The sequence below is a fragment of the Sinocyclocheilus anshuiensis genome, unplaced genomic scaffold (assembly GCF_001515605.1).
Source record: "Sinocyclocheilus anshuiensis isolate Anshui unplaced genomic scaffold, SAMN03320099.WGS_v1.1 scaffold838, whole genome shotgun sequence".
NCBI lineage: Eukaryota > Metazoa > Chordata > Actinopteri > Cypriniformes > Cyprinidae > Sinocyclocheilus > Sinocyclocheilus anshuiensis.
In genome coordinates this window covers 475617-482538 of record NW_015539915.1, presented here as the reverse complement: position 1 = coordinate 482538, position 6922 = coordinate 475617, and the positions used below count along the sequence as shown (strand labels likewise).

Sequence of the window (6922 nt, the reverse complement as noted above, 5' to 3'; positions counted from 1 at the left end):
ACACATTTCATTACACCAAATACACAAAATAATGTTCTTTTTAGCAACATCATATGACCCCTTTAATACAAAGGGCAGAACGCCAATCACACAGAGTACATTTCTCATTTAAAAACATGAGATGCAGTGGGATGGGGAAAAAACCCCGCCATAAAGTCTCGATATATGTTTTTTTCAAAGTTAAACTTGCATTAATTTTAGATGGCTTTCTAAACATGCGGCTCCTTTGTGTGAGACGCGAGTGCAACGGTAATAGATGTCCTTCTAGAAAATGCGCGAAATATGTGTTCTGTGTGAACGGCATGGTTTCAGTTTTGATGTAAACAAGATCTTCTCCGCATTGATGTTCTCTTTCACAGCAGAGCGCATCTAGTGGCTTTAACTGGATAGGCTAACAAAAACATTATAATGCATCGACACTTACATCGTCATTGCATCTTGTGCGTCACTGATAAGGCTGCCTCCTTAACGCACACCTAAAATTCGAATGCAACGTTTTTGCATTCGAATGTGGATTTTTATTTTAAATTCGACGAGTATTCGATTTTTTTTTTTGACAGCCCTACAGTATTGCTAAAGCATTTAACTATACCTGCATAGCACAGGCTTAGCAAATAGGTGTATCTCCCTCTTTCTCACACACTGAATCTACAGTATCATCAGCTTCTCTTTCCGTCTTATCTGCTCATCTCCTATTTTTCTCCCTTCATAGGGGAAGTGGATTGGTGTTTTGTAGTGCATGGATACAGGACTTGGCTACATCTGGTTTTTGCCTTTAATTCAGTTTTATCCTCAGTACAGTACATTCGCGAGTAGGGAAAAATATACCAATTGCCTTGACACCAGGCGAAGAACTGTAGACGACTGTGCTGGAACTGTAGACAGCTTCATTGATTAACAAGATTGATTTATTTTGACACTTTGTGCCGTGCCACCATTAAGTTCCTTTTGGTCACTCTGATTGATCAAATGTTTCCTGTTTGGTTTGTAGTCCAGCAGTGAGAGTTGAGAAATTAAACAGCTGGCATGCTTTTGACCAGGCAGGTGTGCAGTTGCTATGGTGACAGCCAGCTGAACGCTTTCTGGGAATAGAAGATGACTTCTGAGAGAAACCCTGCTTCTGTCCAACTGTCTCTCTCTCTCTGCTTCAGTCCAACTGTCTCTGTCTCTCTGCTTCAGTCCAACTGTCTCTCTCTCTGCTTCAGTCCAACTGTCTCGCTCTCTGATTCAGTCTCACCTGTCTCTCTCTCTGCTTCAGTCCATCTGTCTCTCTCTCTGCTTCAGTCCATCTGTCTCTCTCCCTGATTCAGTCCAACTGTCTCTCTCTGATTCAGTCCATCTGTCTCTCTCTCTGATTCAGTCCAACTGTCTCTCTCTGATTCAGTCCATCTGTCTCTCTCTCTGATTCAGTCCAACTGTCTCTCTCTCTACTTCAGTCCATCTGTCTCTCTCTCTGCTTCAGTCCATCTGTCTCTCTCTCTGCTTCAGTCCATCTGTCTCTCTCTCTGCTTCAGTCCATCTGTCTCTCTCTCTGCTTCAGTCCATCTGTCTCTCTCTCTGCTTCAGTCCATCTGTCTCTCTCTCTGCTTCAGTCCATCTGTCTCTCTCTCTGCTTCAGTCCATCTGTCTCTCTCTCTGCTTCAGTCCATCTGTCTCTCTCTCTGCTTCAGTCCATCTGTCTCTCTCTCTGCTTCAGTCCATCTGTCTCTCTCTCTGCTTCAGTCCATCTGTCTCTCTCTCTGCTTCAGTCCATCTGTCTCTCTCTCTGCTTCAGTCCATCTGTCTCTCTCTCTGCTTCAGTCCATCTGTCTCTCTCTCTGCTTCAGTCCATCTGTCTCTCTCTCTGCTTCAGTCCATCTGTCTCTCTCTCTGCTTCAGTCCATCTGTCTCTCTCTCTGCTTCAGTCCATCTGTCTCTCTCTCTGCTTCAGTCCATCTGTCTCTCTCTCTGCTTCAGTCCATCTGTCTCTCTCTCTGCTTCAGTCCATCTGTCTCTCTCTCTGCTTCAGTCCATCTGTCTCTCTCTCTGCTTCAGTCCATCTGTCTCTCTCTCTGCTTCAGTCCATCTGTCTCTCTCTCTGCTTCAGTCCATCTGTCTCTCTCTCTGCTTCAGTCCATCTGTCTCTCTCTCTGCTTCAGTCCATCTGTCTCTCTCTCTGCTTCAGTCCATCTGTCTCTCTCTCTGCTTCAGTCCATCTGTCTCTCTCTCTGCTTCAGTCCATCTGTCTCTCTCTCTGCTTCAGTCCATCTGTCTCTCTCTCTGCTTCAGTCCATCTGTCTCTCTCTCTGCTTCAGTCCATCTGTCTCTCTCTCTGCTTCAGTCCATCTGTCTCTCTCTCTGCTTCAGTCCATCTGTCTCTCTCTCTGCTTAGTCTCCCCTGTCTCTCTCTCTGCTTCAGTCCAACTGTCTCTCTCTCTGCTTCAGTCCATCTGTCTCTCTCTCTACTTCAGTCCATCTGTCTCTCTCTGATTCAGTCCAACTGTCTCTCTCTGATTCAGTTTCACCTGTCTCTCTCTCTGCTTCAGTCCAACTGTCTCTCTCTCTGCTTCAGTCCAACTGTCTCGCTCTCTGATTCAGTCTCACCTGTCTCTCTCTCTGCTCAGTCTCACCTGTCTCTCTCTCTGCTTCAGTCCAACTGTCTCTCTGCTTCAGTCCATCTGTCTCTCTCTCTGCTGCAGTCCAACTGTCTCTCTCTCTACTTCAGTCCATCTGTCTCTCTCTCTGCTTCAGTCCAACTGGCTCTCTCTCTGCTTCAGTCCAACTGGCTCTCTCTGATTCAGTCTCATCTGTCTCGCTCTCTGCTTCAGTCTCACCTGTCTCTCTCTCTGCTTAAGTCTGCCTTTCTCTCTCTGTCTCAGTCTGCCTGTCTTTCTCTCATTGCTTTAATCGTTTGTCTCTCTCTCAGTGTCTCAGTCCACCTGTCTCTACCTCAGTCTACTTGTCTATCTCTGTTTGGTAGCCTTAGTTTGCCTGTCTCTCTCTGCTTCAGTCTACCTTTCTATCTTTCTCTGCCTCAGTCTGCCTGTCTTTCTCTCATTGCCTTAATCCACTTGTGTCTTGCTCAGTGCTCCAGTCCACCCGTATCTACCTCAGTCTACCAGTCTGCCTGTACCTGCCTGTACCTCAGTCTGCCTGTCTTTCTCTCTACTTGAATTTACCAGTCTTATTCTCTGCCTCAGTCTGCCTGTCTTTCCTTCACTGCCTCAATCCGTTTGTCTCTCTTTCAATGCCTCAGTCTACTTTTCTGCCTCTATCCACCTGTCTATCCCTCATTGTCGTAGACTCAGTTTGCCTGTCTCTCTCTTCTTAAGTCTGCCTATCTGTCTTTGCCACAGCCTGCCTTTTTCTGCCTCAGTCTAGCTGTCTCTCTATCATTGCCTTAATCCGCTTGTCTCTCTCTCAGTGCCTCAGTCCACCTGTCTCCGCCTTAGTCTACCAGTCTACCTGTACATTAGTTTGCCTGTCTTTCTCTCTGCTCCAGTCTACCTGTCTTTCTCTCTACTTCAGCATACCTCTCTTTCTGTCTACTTCAATTTACCTGTCTTACTCTCTGCCTCAGTCTGCCTGTCTTTCTCTCATTGCCTTAATCCGCTTGTCTCTCTCTCAGTGTCTCAGTCCACCTGTCTCTGCCTCAGTCTACCTGTCTATCTCTGTTTGGTTGTTTTAGCTTGCCTGTCTCTCTCTGCTTCAGTCTGCCTTTCTTTCTCTCGACTTAATTCTGCCTGTCTTACTCTCTTCCTCAGTCTGCCTGTCTCTCTCTGCCTCAGTTTGTCTGTCTCTCTCTTCTCTCTCCTCCTCTTATCTTTTTCCTTTTTGTTTTGCCACAAGAGAGCCTAAAACATCATCTTGTGTTTCGCTCCTCATTTGGCAGTGTTTCCCCTGCCATTATATTAGGGGGGCGGCCCACTAAATAGCCTTATGTTTTTATCTTATTTACACGACGGCATGTCATTTCGGTCTCTACATTATGGTCGAGCTCTCTGTATCACGCACAGCGGAGTTCCGCCCGATGCGCGCGCAGCCGCGCACACACACACACACACACACACACAAGTGAGCACACTCCCACTAGTAGTTGTGAATATTAAGCCGCAAAACAATTCATATTTAAATATGAATTCTGCGTGTCTCTGTGTCAATGAATGGCACAGACGAGTGGTTTTGTTTGCCACTCGTACTGAAGCGCACGTGACGCTTCCGGTGATTTTTAGCGTCTGCCGTCTCACTAAATGAGGACATAAATACATGAACAACATCTCCAGAACTGCTCTGAGAGTCACTTCATGAGCATTTGACCGTTTCATTTGAGTAAAACTATCCTCATATCATATACACACAGAAATGTAAAGGTATTCACGGCAACCCGTCAAAATAAAAGTTCGGTTTAACTTGAAGGCATTGGCAGAAATATATTACTATTGTTCAGTAGAATGTACGTAACAGGCTACTACTACTACTAAAATTATTAAACCTAGGGGAAACACTGTTTGGCCTTTGCGTCCTGAGGCAGAGAGAGAGAGAGAGATTCCACGCGAATCCATGCGGATATCTGAACAAGGCTATGAAGTCAGTCGTCTGACCATTAGTCTGTGTGAGGAGCCACTCCTCTATCTTAAACCAGTAGCACAATACACACGGCTCATTGTCGGAGCTCTGTGAGGCCTGTGTACCGCTGGTTTCTGGTCATTGCTCCCCAGGGTGTAGCGCTGAGCCTGGTCTCCATTAGGACAGAGCACAATATGCCAGTCAGGAAAACCAAAGTTCATTCGCAAAGGAACAACCTGCCATTCAACATCCTCTCTCACTGTATCCCAGCAGCCTGAACCCACTGACCTGTGAAGCAACACACGTCTCTCCTGCTACCGTTTGTGTAAAGGGATAGTTCACCCAAAAATAAAAACACTGTCATCATTTACCCACTACAAAAGAAGTAATTTAGCAGAATGACCAAGCTGCTCTTTTCCATATAATGAGAGTGTGTGGTGACCACATCAGTAGCTTGCCTAAAATGTTGTCTAGATTGGTGTCATCTGTGATTCCCACCAGTCTCAGTTTAATTTCTGTTTGCAGAAGTTGGTAGTGACTAGTAATCAAGAGAGCCAATAATAAAACGGCAAAAACAAACATCTGTGACATGCAAATGCATGTTGAGTCAGTCAAACTGTTTTGCAATATTCTGCAGTTTGAGCAAGTCAAAGCTGATCACATGGTTTGTTTCAGTTAGTTTAATTTATCCAGACTGGGCAAGAATTACAAAATGCTAATATTTGCCTTGCATTGTGTGGTGACAGCCTGGTGGCTTTCTTTGACTTTGATTGAAGTAAAATGGGTGGACCCCTGTAGTTTCCTACATAGTAAACTGCCTAAACAGGTGTGGTCAAAAAGTTCCCTGCATAGAACGGATGACGTTTTTATTTTTCCACATCCAATTTTAACAATAGATTGCATCATTTATTAGCAGTATCAGCCAGTATTCTTTTGAAAAGCTTTGGTGCACAGCTTTTGGTTCCCACAGACTTGCACTCTATTTGTGGCGGAATATACTGTATATGCAAATTCATTCTCTGCCAGCAGGAGGCGCTTGTAGAGCAGGAGAGATAGAGGTTTCCCCAGTAACAGCTGTAATCAAATAAGCGTTGCGCTCACAAACGCTGGTTTATCAGGCATTACAGGCAAGATGAAATGAAAATGTGTTTTGTTAGTTTGGTGTTTCCTCGTTTTGAGGTCGCCACGTCTCAGTGCTTTTATGAAGAGAGCGCATCTGCGCACCTTTCGGATAGTGCATCAAGAACCGGTTTGACCGGGTACTCGTATCACCGGTACTTAAAAAAACCTGGTACCGTAACATTTTCAGTTTTTTTAGTACCGACTTGGTACCGAAGTACCAGGTCTTTTGACAACACTACATCATTGATAAGAAATGCTTGAGAATAAAATCATTAGAATAAATATTAGACTGATTGAAACTGACTCTTGTCTGCAGATCTTACAACATTTGTCTGTTGTGACTTGAGTTCATTGTATCAACATCCTCTTTGTACAGGACTTCTGGGATTGTAACACATTGGAGCACATTGTGCGTGTGTGTGTTTGTGTAAATCACACACAGGTTCTGGTCATTGTTCGACACTTCCTCTAGGGATCTGCAGAAGAATCAGTAGAGTGAAATGGCGCAGCTGCTTTTGTTAGTGTTTTCATGTCTGGACCTGTACAGTCCCATTATTTCCCTCCCGTATCCAAATATAGTTCAGTGCTGACCCTCTGCCAAACCCTCTCAGCCTGTCCAGATACACGCAGGTAACTTACAGCTCTCATAAACACAACTATCATTCGTTCTTCAGCTTTCTTTTCTGTTGCAATAGAATTAAGTTTGCTTCTCTTTCATTGGAATAAAAATAATTGATCAGTTTGCATAAGGATAAGGTCAATCTGAACAGTGTTGTTATAACCGGTCATGTGCATGGTAATGTAAACAGCACTTGGCAGTACAGTGCGGGCAGCACAGTTTACAATCCACAGCAGCACCAACTTTGTTTTTCGTTTGACTGTTGCCGTGGAGATAAAATGGATTTTTGCATGTTGTGTAATGTGTACAATTGGCTGCTGTAGAACAGAGCCAGGCCCATTTCCATCATACATTATCATTGCATAAATGCACCACACAATGATACAGAGCTAGAATAGATAGGCATTTGGATATTAATGTACCATGTTGTCATATTTTAGACCTCAATCAAAAAGAAAGAAAAAAAGAAAAGAAAATGAAGCCTATTTTTAGTATTGTACTGTATTGACTAAATAAGCTTTTAGCAGATATGCACATTTATTTTTTTTATGTTTTTCGGGAAAACATCAGAAATATTGATGGTTCATGTACTTCAGACTAACAGTAACAATAGCAAATCTCATGGCTGTGACATAC

At 44.0% G+C, this 6922-nt stretch overlaps 1 protein-coding gene across 3 annotated transcripts in view; it reads left to right on the top strand.

Moving 5' to 3' along the window:
* The window catches only part of rabgap1 (RAB GTPase activating protein 1), a 102680-nt gene that overhangs the window by 5657 nt on the left and 90101 nt on the right, over positions 1-6922 (top strand). The gene's annotated exons all lie outside the window — the stretch shown is intronic.